The sequence below is a fragment of the Nannospalax galili genome, unplaced genomic scaffold (genome assembly GCF_000622305.1).
Source record: "Nannospalax galili isolate Female #2095 unplaced genomic scaffold, S.galili_v1.0 scaffold1573, whole genome shotgun sequence".
Taxonomy (NCBI): Eukaryota; Metazoa; Chordata; class Mammalia; order Rodentia; family Spalacidae; genus Nannospalax; species Nannospalax galili.
Genome location: NW_008333122.1, coordinates 4,392 through 16,013, shown reverse-complemented (window position 1 = coordinate 16,013; position 11,622 = coordinate 4,392). Strand labels below are relative to the sequence as shown.

Sequence of the window (11,622 nt, the reverse complement as noted above, 5' to 3'; positions counted from 1 at the left end):
AAAAAAAAAAAAATCTAAGCTCACCCCAGTGACCCACTTCCCCCAGCAAAGTACCACCTTCAAACACCCTTCCAGAACATCACCACCAAGTGGGCCAGTTGTTCAAACACATGACCCTATGGGTGACATTTCACATTCAGATCACAAACCTGGAACAGAGAACACAGTTTTGGGGCAGAACAGAAAGCCCACAGAACAGACAGGCCCGGCTTTCCTGTGCACAGGAGTCCCCTGGACATCTCCACAAAATTACGGTACAGAGCTGAGGTTCTGTATAATGAGCTTGGACTGAGGTTGCTGGTGTTGGGACCAAACAGCTGCAAGATGAGGACCACACATGTCTAGTGATGCATCAGCCTCACAGCTCCTACTTGTGTCATTCCTGGAGCCTGGTGTTGGGTTCACACTTGTAACACCAGCACTCAGTAGACAGAGGCAGGAGGAATTCTGGGAACACGAGGTCAACCTGGGCTCTTGTATTAGTCCCTTCCCTCACTGATGTGACAAAACACCCAAAAGAAGCAGCTTAAGGGAAGAGGGATTTATTTGGTTCATGATTTAAGAGGGTGCAGTCCATCTTGGTGTCAATCATGGTGGAGCCAATGGCAGCTGGGCGTGTGGCAGGGACTCCTCACGTCTCTATGGATCGGGAAGCAGAGTGGAGATGCTGGCTCTCGTCTGGCTTTCTCTTTTCCTTCCTTCTTCTTCAGTTTGTGTCACCAAACCAGGGGATGGTGTCACCCATTTTCAGGGTAGGTCTTCCTTCCTCTGGTAATCCTCTCTGGACACCCTCACAAACAAGCGCAACACTGCATTTCCTGGGGGATTCTAAGTCCAGTCTATGGATCGGGAAGCAGAGTGGAGATGCTGGCTCTCGTCTGGCTTTCTCTTTTCCTTCCTTCTTCTTCAGTTTGTGTCACCAAACCAGGGGATGGTGTCACCCATTTTCAGGGTAGGTCTTCCTTCCTCTGGTAATCCTCTCTGGACACCCTCACAAACAAGCGCAACACTGCATTTCCTGGGGGATTCTAAGTCCAGTTGAGGTGACAGTGAAGCATAGCTACACAGTGAGTTCCAAACCACCCTGGGGTGCAGCGTGAGACTCTGCCAATCAATCAATAAATATTAATTAATTAATAGTAATACCTGGATTTCATGCTCAAATATCTAATATAGTAGGTCTGGGAAGAGGCCTGAATATTTTAGAACAAGGTTTGAGCCCACTGATGGCAGTTATCACAGCAGCACCTACAATGTCCACCGACTGGACAATGAGAAATTTTTTTTTTACTGACATTGTAAAGAAAGACATGTATCATCAGCCCTGAGTTGTCAAGGTGATAGGTACATATTGTTTTCTCTCCCATGGGTACAGCCTCAGATGGAAAACAGGAAGTGATTTGTACAAGGAGAGTCTCTGAACGGTTGCTACCAGGAAATTTCCTGGACTGACTTCTGACTTTTATTTTTGTTTAATATTTCTTATTTTTATTTTATGTATATGAGTATATTGCCTGCATGTATGTGAGTGCACCTGTGTTGTGCAGTGCCTGCAAAGGTCAGGAGAGGGCATTAGATCCCCAGGAAGCAGAGTTGTGGATAATTGTTAGTCGCCATACGGGAGTTAGGAATTGAACCTTGGTCCTCTGTAAGAGCAGCCAATGCTCTTAACCACTGAGACAGCTTTCCAGCACCCCACCGGCTTTTGGACTTTTGACTTTCAAGTACAAATAATGGATCCAATTTTTTTTTTTGGGGGGGTCTTTTTGAGACAGGGTCTCCCTATAGCCCCAGCTGTCCTGGAACTCAGTATGTAGACCAGGCTGGCCTTGAATACAGAGATCTGCCTGCCTCTGCCTCCTAAATGCTAGGATTAAAGGCGTGTGCTATCACACCCAGCTTGGATCCAAATTTTTACCATTTAAATATAAAGGAGTTGTAAAGATGGTACTGGGGGGAAGGAGATTATTTTCTTTTTTAAAATGCCAAAGAACCAAGCTTTCACGGTTAGGAACAGAGCCCACAGCCCATCAACACCAGGTCAACACAGGATCCACTGGGCACAGGGCCCACTGCTCACACCACCGACACCCAGTTCTGTTCACTGTGGCTGGGACAGCTTCCCTGCTGCTCCTGGAAACTGGATGTGGCGATGTCACCTTGACAAGATGCATTCTATGGAGTTCCAGCTTTTCCTTCTCTCCATGTGCTGAGTGAAGGTCCAGCATGTGGTCATCCAGCTGGTGGAGCTGAGGACTCATGCTGTGCCTAGCTGCAAGGATGTTTGGGGAAGTAAGGAGGTTCCTGCCTGCTTTCTAGACTCTTAGTGGGGCATTCCCCTAATGTTTAAAGAGAGTTCAAGTGCTGGGACATGTGGCCCAGGGATGGAAATACACTGTAAAAGTTATCTGAGTAGCTGAGTGTGGTGGTGCACTCCTTTAATCCCAGCACTGGGGAGGCAGAGGCAGGCAGATCTCTGGGAGTTCAAGGCCAGTCTGGTCTACATAGTGAGTTCCAGGACAGCTGGGGCTACAGGGAGACCCTCTCTCAAAAAAGACCAAAAAAAAAAAAAAAGTTATCTGAGTAAGTACATGCTTTACCATCTATGGGAAGAAAAAGATCTCTAAGAAGGCATCTGGATGGTGAGGTCCTAGAGGAAACCCCTAGTCCCAGACCTCAGGGAAGTTTTCCAAAGTATGGTGGCAAATGCAGAGTAGGATTAGGAACCACAGACAAGAAGATGTGTGTTCAGGAAGAGAGCCAAGGGTCGTCTGGAAGGTCTCCCCTTGGCTGACTCTTCCTGTGATTCCTGACTGACAGGAATCATGTTCTCATCACCAGAATCATCAACATGATGTGCCTTCCCTTTTCCCCTGTGTTTAGGGAGCTAGTGTTAATATACAGGATTCTAGACTGTAAGCATGAAAGTGTGGATGTGCTTCACAGCAGCAAAGTGAGAGACAGGTATATTTCCATGTAGGGTTTGAACTGTCCCAGTGACACAAAAACATCAAGCATCACCCCTTCCCTACCTGTGCTGTCTTCCTGATCATCACCATGGCAACCACAGCTCCAGTGACCAAAATTCCAAGGAGACCCAGGTCTGTAATGATTCCCACGATGGGGACGGTGGGCTGTCTGGGAAGTGGGAAGGGAAGGGAAGGTGAGGGCCTGACCCCAGCTCTCAGCCCTGACCCTGCTCAGGGGCTCCAGGAGGGCTCCTGCTTTCCCTGACAGCAGGCTCTGTGCCCACACCCCTCCTTACCCCATCTCAGGGTGAGGGGCTCAGGCAGCCCCTCATGCTGCACATGGCATGTGTATCTCTGCTCCTCTCCAGAAGGCACCACCACAGCTGTCCACTTCTGGAAGGTTCCATCCCCTGCAGGCCTGGTCTCCACAAGCTCCATGTCCTAGGTCAGGCCCTCCCCATTCCTCTGCCAGGTCAGGGTGATGTCCACAGGGTAGAAGCCCAGGGCCTAGAGTGACATCCCCTTCAGATCTGGGATAATGGGTCACATGTGTCTTTGGGGGATCTGAGGGAAAAGCTGGAAACATCAGGCATTTTGCATTCTTCCTAGAGACTTCAACAGCATTCATATGAACCTGCTGGAAATGGACAGGAGAACTGGGTGAAAGAGGTGCACAAACATCTGAGAATCTGTTCCTTGGCAAGTTCTAGAATTTTTGTGAGCCAGCCTAATATTAGAGACTCCAAGTCTCACAAAGGGAAAAAAAAAATGCACCTGAGAGAAGCCATGGTTCACAATGGGCTGCAGATGGAAGGGAACTTCTGGTTGGTTCTTTCAAGATGTTCTCTCCTGTCCTGAGAGATCTAGAGGAGGGTGAGTCCTAGAGAGTCACTTTCTGATGCTAGATCAGGAAACCCAGGAGCTGTTTAGTTCCCAAGGGAAATCAAGCTGGTACTGACCTAGAAGCTTCATCTCAGCTGGCCAGCTGTCATAGAAATAGAAGGTGCTATGTATGCTATTAGCAGAGAAAGGTAATCATCAGCCTTCCCCAGCTGTGAACCTGTGGGCCACAATCACAGCTGGCTTCCCAAAATATGCCTGCTGGCACAACAGTGGCACACCTTTTGATAAGGCTGGTCCTGGTTTTTGTCAATTTTAAACATGTGGGCTCAAGAGTACTCATGGCGCCTAGTCTTTTTCACCTGACATTGTTATCAGGGCCAAGAACCTGTGACTGGACAGGTCACAGACCATAGGAGAGAACCTACTATTGTCATTCTGCTAAATAGACACAGTGTTAAACGGACTCATAATGACTTGTTATGCCCAGCTCCTTCCGGTGGAGAAGGGGCTTCCACCTGGGGTGAAGAAGGGAGGGGAGCAGGGGTCTTTAGGTTGGGGGTGGAGAAGGGAGTCGGGACTCGGGCTTGGGTCTCTGGGTGAGGAAGAGAGCTGGTGAGCCTCCCCCCCACACACACACCTAGGGGAGCAGGGAGGGTCTGAACTGGCCAGTGCTGCCCCCATCCCCTCAGAGGCAGTTCCTCATGAGTTGGCACTAGTTCTCTTCCTGAGCTTTGTGACTTTCGAGAAGTGACCACAAGTCTAGATGCTAGGGACCCAACAACTCACACAAAGTTGTGAGCTGGAGAAATGCAGCCCGGGTGAGTTCCGGGATCCGAGTTTCTGGGAGCGCAGTGGGCGAACAAGGACGCTGGCAGCACAGCCTAAGCCGCGTTTCAGTTCTGTGCAGTCCAGACCCTCCCTGCACCCCCAGCTGGGCGGCCCTGTCCAGTTCCCTTCTCCATCCTTGGCCCTGATCCCTTCTCCCGCGCCCCTACCCGGTCTAGCCCGGCTCCCTTCTCTACCCTCAGCCCCCGCCCCCACCAAGCCTGTTAATAAACGTGGAGTCTCAGCTCTGTACCAGACTTCCTGAATTCTGTTGAAATGTCCAGGGGGCTCCTGTGCACAGGAAAATCTGGGACTCTCTCCCTGCAGCCCAGAGGCAGGTGTTAACTTTAATCTCCCTGGGACAGTTATAGCTGTACTGCAGGTCTGGGAGAATGAAGGGAAGGGAACAGAGCAGTTCCACACGGACTTGCTGTGCTCCTGCAGGCCCGCGGGGCATGTGGAATCCACTTGTGGCCACTCCTCCCATGTAACTGGACAGGCAGACACACACTGACCTTTTCTGCCAGGCTGAGCTTTGTCTGCATTACCAACTAACCCTAATGATGTGGCCATCACAGAAGCATGATTTTCTAGAGTACTGGCTGGACAGGAGTGCCTGCTTGCTCTGTTTAGACAACGTTTGCTGAAAATTCAGGCTCCTCCCTCCACATCTAGGTACTCAGATGCCATCCCTCTGGGGTACAGCTTGAGAATGTGCTTTATAGGAAGAGCTCTGGAAGGTTCCATTCCACAGGTGCAATGAACTCAGCAGCCTGGTGATTATCCACAAGAGGAGAAAGGGGCATTAATGGGGGACCACACCCACAGCAAATGGGGTTTGACAGCAGCAGCTCCAGCTTCACAACCTCTCCTCACCCCTCAACTGATCTGGGCAGATCTGATCTAGCAGATCCTCTCTTCTTCCTCCTCAAGTGGCTACCCGGTTCCTGCAGAGAGCAGAGGCGCCACCAACTGTCAGGAATGTGAATGACCAAAGTAAAGGAGTTCGGCCGCCTTTTCAGCTCCCAATCAGGTCTCCCGTGCCCTCAGCTCCTGGGTCCCCCTCCCCCATCACGGAAGCTCCTTTGGTACATGGGCTGGGGCAGGTTTGACTTGGGAACCAGAAGGGGTGGGAGTGGAAATGGGGGGGGTATCTTTTCAAAGCGGGGTGGGGCGTAGTTATCTGGCCATCAGATGTCACAGCTGGGCAGGTATACCAGCATGTAGAAGGGAGCACTTTATTAGCAGTTTAAGTTTTTTCTATCTGAACTTCCCAACAGGCTTGTCTGGTAGCAGGTATGAAGCAGTCATAGAAAGTCACGCGTGGTTTTTAAAATTACTCAGTTATGGGGCTGAAGAGATGGCTCAGTGGTTAAGAGCACTTGACAACTATGTAGAAGACCTGAGTTCAATTCCCAGCACCCACGTGGTGGCTAACAACCGTCCATAACTCGAGTTCAGATGATCTGATGGCTTCTTCTGACCTCCTCCGGCATTGCACAACATGGGTGCACTTACATACATGCAAGCAATACGCTCATACACATAAAATAAAAATATTAAGTAAAATATTAAAAATAAGATTATTCATTTATTTACTTTTATTATTTGCTTATTTACTTTATTCTATGTACATGAGTGTCTTGCCTGCATGTATGCACTGCCCATGGAGGCCAGAAAAGGGCACCACATCCCCTGGTACTAGAGTTATGGATGATTGTTAGATGCTATGTGGTGCTGGGAACTGAACCCAGGTTCTCTGGAAGCAGCCAGTGCTCCTAACCGGTGTGCCCTCTCTCCAGTCACCATGCATGATTTTTAAAGGTCAGGATCAGTACCTGATAGTTAACTGCTGTCCCTCTTCCTCCTCAGCTGTCCTCTTCACCACTGCTTTCCTTCATCCTTTCTGGCCTGCCTTCTCCACTTTTTCCTTCTTTGGGTCCTTGGGGCTCAGCTCTGGTGCTGCCTCCACCCACTTCTTTAATATGGTGCTGGCCAGGTCCCAGGGACTAGACAGTGGGCCCTACACGGTGGAGGGTGGCTGGGGGCTCAAACAGTAGACTCTGAATGAGGGGCAGTGGGGTGCAGGGTGTGGGGGTGGGCGAATCAGGAGCCTAGTCACACAGAGCTGGCTTGTTGATCTAGCATACAGAGTTGCCACCAACCAGCAGATCTCGGTATGTCAGTGTAGTTACTGTTTTAAAATGATAGATTTTACTATTCGTGTGTGTGTGTGTGTGTATGTACATGTGTACAAGTGCCCTTAGAGGCCAGAAGAGTGCATCAGATTCCCTGAAACTGGAGTTACAGGTGACTGTGAGCCACTGGACATGAGTGCTTGGAACAGAACTCTGGCCCGTGTAAGGGCAGTACACACTCTGAACCACTGAGCCATCTCTAGCCCCAACCCCATGATTTCTTAATGTAGGCACTTAGTGGAATAAACTTCCCTCCTAAGACTGCTTTCATTGGAGCCCATAGGTATTAGTATGCTGTGTTTCCATTTTCATTTGATTCTAGGAATGTTTATTTCCTTGATTTCTTCAAGGTCTCATTCATTAATAGTGTGTTGTTTAATCTCTGTTTCTGTATGTTCTGGGGTTTCTCTAGCTGTCCATTTGAAGTCTTATTCCATTGTGATCAACAGAATACATGGAATTATTTAATTATCTTCTATATTTGTTAAGACTTGCTTTGTGTCCTAATATAGGATCATTTTAGAGAAGGGCCCATGGGCTTCAGAGAACGTGCATTCTGCAGTGTTTGGGTGGAATGTTCTGTACTTATGGAATGAATTGCTGGCACAGCTGTGAAAGGTGAAGTTCTCAGATCCCTCCGGCTCTAGTGAGTTCCAAGTGATGCTGTGTGACAGGGGAAAGTGGGAGCCATTGGTCTCTGCAGCCTCAGTATCCTCGGGGCTTTCTGGGACCACTGATGCTGAAGGCCTTGTTCCGAGGTGCTCTCTAGACCTGAAAGACTGGTTTGATCTTTTTGACACAGGGCCTTTGCAGTCCAGGCTGGCCTCAAACTGGCTATTTAGCCAGGAAGGCCTCAGTTCCTAATACTCCTGCTCCAGTTTCTAATTGCTGGGATTAGAGGTGCAACACCAAGCAAGGTTTTAGATAGGTCTGTATTTGAAAGACATTCAAGCCTATTGGATGCTCTGACATGTTCTTCTCATTATGATATAATAGAAATGGCCTTATGTGTAGTCAAATTGTGACCTGTAGAATCGAAATCAATAAAGTTGGATCACTGAATGTTTGAGATAAACTTCAAGAAAGATGATCCAGAGCTGTGTTTCTGCCCACTGGAGGGAGACCCTGACTCTCCAGTCTGATCTTGGCCCTGAGCGTCTCACTCCCACCATGTCCCAGAGGAAGTAGACATTGCTGGTCCATTGAACACTCTCTGAGTAACCAGGACCCAAGGGATTCCCACCATTTATCTGTGCTTAAGAGAACAAACACACCAAGAAGAAACATGGTCTCAGCTTGTCCCGACTCGGTATGGAATTGAGCGGCCTCTCACTTTCAGTTAAACATGTCTTCATGGAGGAGGTGTCCCAGCTTACACATCTGCACTTTCTTTCCACACAGTGCTGTTCTGATCTCAACCACCACTAACTCTGCAACGACGTGCTCAACATCGCTTTTTTTGTGCATAAAGCAGCTATTAAGAACAAAGCATAAAGTAGACATAGTATTAAATTGATTCATAATGTCTTATGAGACTTATTGATTAGTGTATCTTATTGATTAGTGTATGTTTTTCTTGCAGCAGATGGCCATTGACTAACAACAGAGACCCACACCGGGTCAATGTACAGAGAATAAGAGACTTCAGAGTGCTTAGCCTTAAATGGGTGGCTTAATATTGCACCCTGTCCTCCCAAGTCTCAGGGATCAATGTGAAAGATTGTAAGGGTCAGAGGTGGTTGTGTTGTACCCCATCCACTGGACCCCAAAGAGACCACCGAGGACCCAACACACCAAAATGCAAAAGCAAAGGTTTATGGTTTATTTGGGCTTAAGCTCGGGCTCTCAGACCTCACCAACTCAACGGATCCATGCTGAGAGCCCAGAGTAAGGGAGAGTGGAACCTTTTATAGGTTTTAGACAAAAGGGGGGGGGAGATACCGAAGATACATTTTGGTTGATTCAAGGATCCCCTGCGCGCCAACATAATTTCTTCCTTACTAATACCCTTGCTCCTATGATCCTACCTCTGTTGAGTTTCTTCTTTCTCCTTATCCCCTAGGGTCCTCATATACCCTTCCCTCCCCCCTCCCCTAATCTAACCCAATTTTTATCCATATCTCAATAGGGCAGTTTTTATGCTCAGGCTTGCTTAATCTATAGTTTCCTGGAAGGGGGGTGGGGAATAGCAGGTGGGGGTCAGGGCATGCCAGGGTATGTCTAGGCATGTCTAAAGCAGCAGCCAAGCATTTTACAGAAGCTAAAAGAGCAATTAGTGGGGGTCTGGAGGGATTGGGGGGTAGCAGGTGAATGAAGAGGGTCTCAGGGTTCTACAGTTGATGAATACAAGGACTCTTGTTGTCTGGATACCATATAGCAGTTGAACATATAAACAGACTACACTTGTGACAGCACGCACAAGACCCGTGCAAAGCCAAGCTAGACAGGGTACCAGCATGGATGGGGGAGGTGGGCAGGAAGCCCTGGCCCCAGCTAAGAATTCATTGGCAACTGACAAATGCTAGGAGAGGGAGAGTCAGTTTTCCTTCCTGCAAGGTTGACCATACTTCAAGGGATGGACTCAAACCCAAGAGCATTTAGGAAACACAGATAAGACTCGATAGCCCATTAAAAAGATAAATAATATTAGAGGACATGAAGTCGTGGGTGGCTAGCAAAGTCAAAGATGGAAAAGGGGAGGAGGTCTGAATATGATCAAAATATGCTGCATGAAATTCTTGAATCAATAAAAATATTAGAAATATAAAACAACAACAAAGAAAAAAGATTTGAGAGTGATTCCTTAGGGAGGAAAACTATGAAACTGTGAGGTTTCCATGTGCAAAAGAACTTTTTTTAATTGCATTTTTTAAAAAGATTGAAAACCATTTTATTGGCATTTGAGAGACAACAACCCAGCAGGCAAGTTGTAAATCTCAGCAGCCACTGGGCAGAGGGAGCTGGAGAACTGAAAGAGTGTAAGATTCCCTTTGGAGAGAGGGTCAGCAATGGATCTGTAAGGAGGAGAGGTTTGGGTCTTCAATAAACAGTGAGAAAGCCCAGAGTGTCAGGGCAAGCATGCTGAGACTGTGTCTGGTATTCAAGGAAGAGGTGGGAAAGTGGGACCGGAAATTTGGGCTTTTTGTGTTAGAACTCTGGAAGGCAGCCGGCTTAGCCCTGAGAATCTGCAAACAGCTCTTGTTTTGCCTTTCTGAGGCTGCATCACCTGCCTCAGAGGTTGGCCTTACCATGCTGTGATCTTGACCTCCTGACCATCCTGCCCTCACCTTCCAATCCCAGTATTACAGGTGTGCCTGAAGGAAACTTGGCGGCTCTGGGATGTCACCTCCCCCACATCCAGGTGTCTGCCAAGGCGCTGCGGGTGGGCGCTCTGGTGATGGTTGTGGCTGACTTGTGCTTAGCGATCTAAACTGGGGTGCTCTGCATGGTCCAGGAGCCTAAGGTTCTGGTTTAGAGTGATGTCATACATGCTGTCCTGGGAGACCTGGTTATACTAGGGGATGGGATGGGGTGGGGGTGGGGAGGGGGCATCTGGCCCCAGGTCGCGGCCGGACATCCACCGCAGTGAGATTCCAGCGAAGATACGATGGTCAGCCGCACCCAGGAAGCCCGGGGATAGACACCACTGAACTGGAGACCAAGTCCAAGCCAGTCCCCGTCGGGTCTTTTCTGATTGAGGGTCTGGACAGGTCTCCTCTGAAACCTCTCGTCTGAAACTCCACTCCAGCGGATCTGGACCACGCTGGCACGTCCATGGGAGACGACCCTGCTGGGATCACTCATGGTCCATGTTCTGGTTGTAACAAAGTAGCAGAGCTCGAAGGTTCCCTCTGGTTGCATCCGCTCCCCCACCCCCCAGTACTCCCTCCCCAACTGCTCCACAAAAGGAGCGCGTGGTGGCTCCTTCCTCCGATTCTCGGCGTCGCTGCCCAAACGCAGGAACTGCTTGTGGTCCACGTAGCTGATAGCAATGAACTGGGGCTCCCCGAGGTCGGGGTGCGACCCAGCGGTGTGGAAATAGCACAGCGAGTGCGAGCCTGCGGGGGCGGGGGACGCGTTGAGAGCCCCGGACAGGGGCGCGGTAGGGAACGGGGCAGGGGGCGCAGGGCTGGGAGCCCAGCGGGAAGCTCTGGGACTCTGGGTGGAGAAGGGAGGGACTGCGGGGCTGGGAGAGGAGCAGGGAGCAAGAGGGCAAGTAGTTGGGGTGGGGAAGGGGCGGGCGCAGGGAGCCGCAGATCTCCTCCTCACGGACGCTTGAGAATTAACATATCAAAGCGCTGCACGCAGCTTATGCACCCATTGGAAACTGGAGGTGGGATGAGAACCTTACCTTGAAAGACTGAGAGACTGAGATGGGATGAGAACCTTACCTTGAAAGACTGAGAGACAAACTTGAACTTGTACTTCCTCAATGAACCAGGAGAAACCATTTTGAATATGTGTGGCCTGACCAGGGACACAGTGGGAGAAACAGGGTTCCAGAGTCAGGGTGAGGACACAGACAGCTCCATCTGCACAGGTTGTGGCAACAAGAGAGATCCATCACACAGTTCTGGGAGACAGATGGTTCTAAGAGATAGTTAGGGAACTAGTGTCCTCTGACTTCAGGCTCACTCTTAAAAAATTTATTTCAAGTTGGGTTTGTTGGCCTTTAAACCCAGCACAGGCAGATCTCTGTGAGTTCCAAGGCAGCCTGGTCTACATAGTGAGTTCCAGTCCAGCTGGGACTACAGGGAGACCCTGTCTCAAAAAGACCACAAAAATTT

At 49.3% G+C, this 11,622-nt stretch overlaps 1 pseudogene; it reads right to left on the bottom strand.

Moving 5' to 3' along the window:
- LOC103729790 overlaps positions 1-11,286 on the bottom strand; it is a 41,764-nt pseudogene extending 30,478 nt beyond the window's left edge.
- Positions 11,287-11,622: the final 336 nt, after the last annotated feature.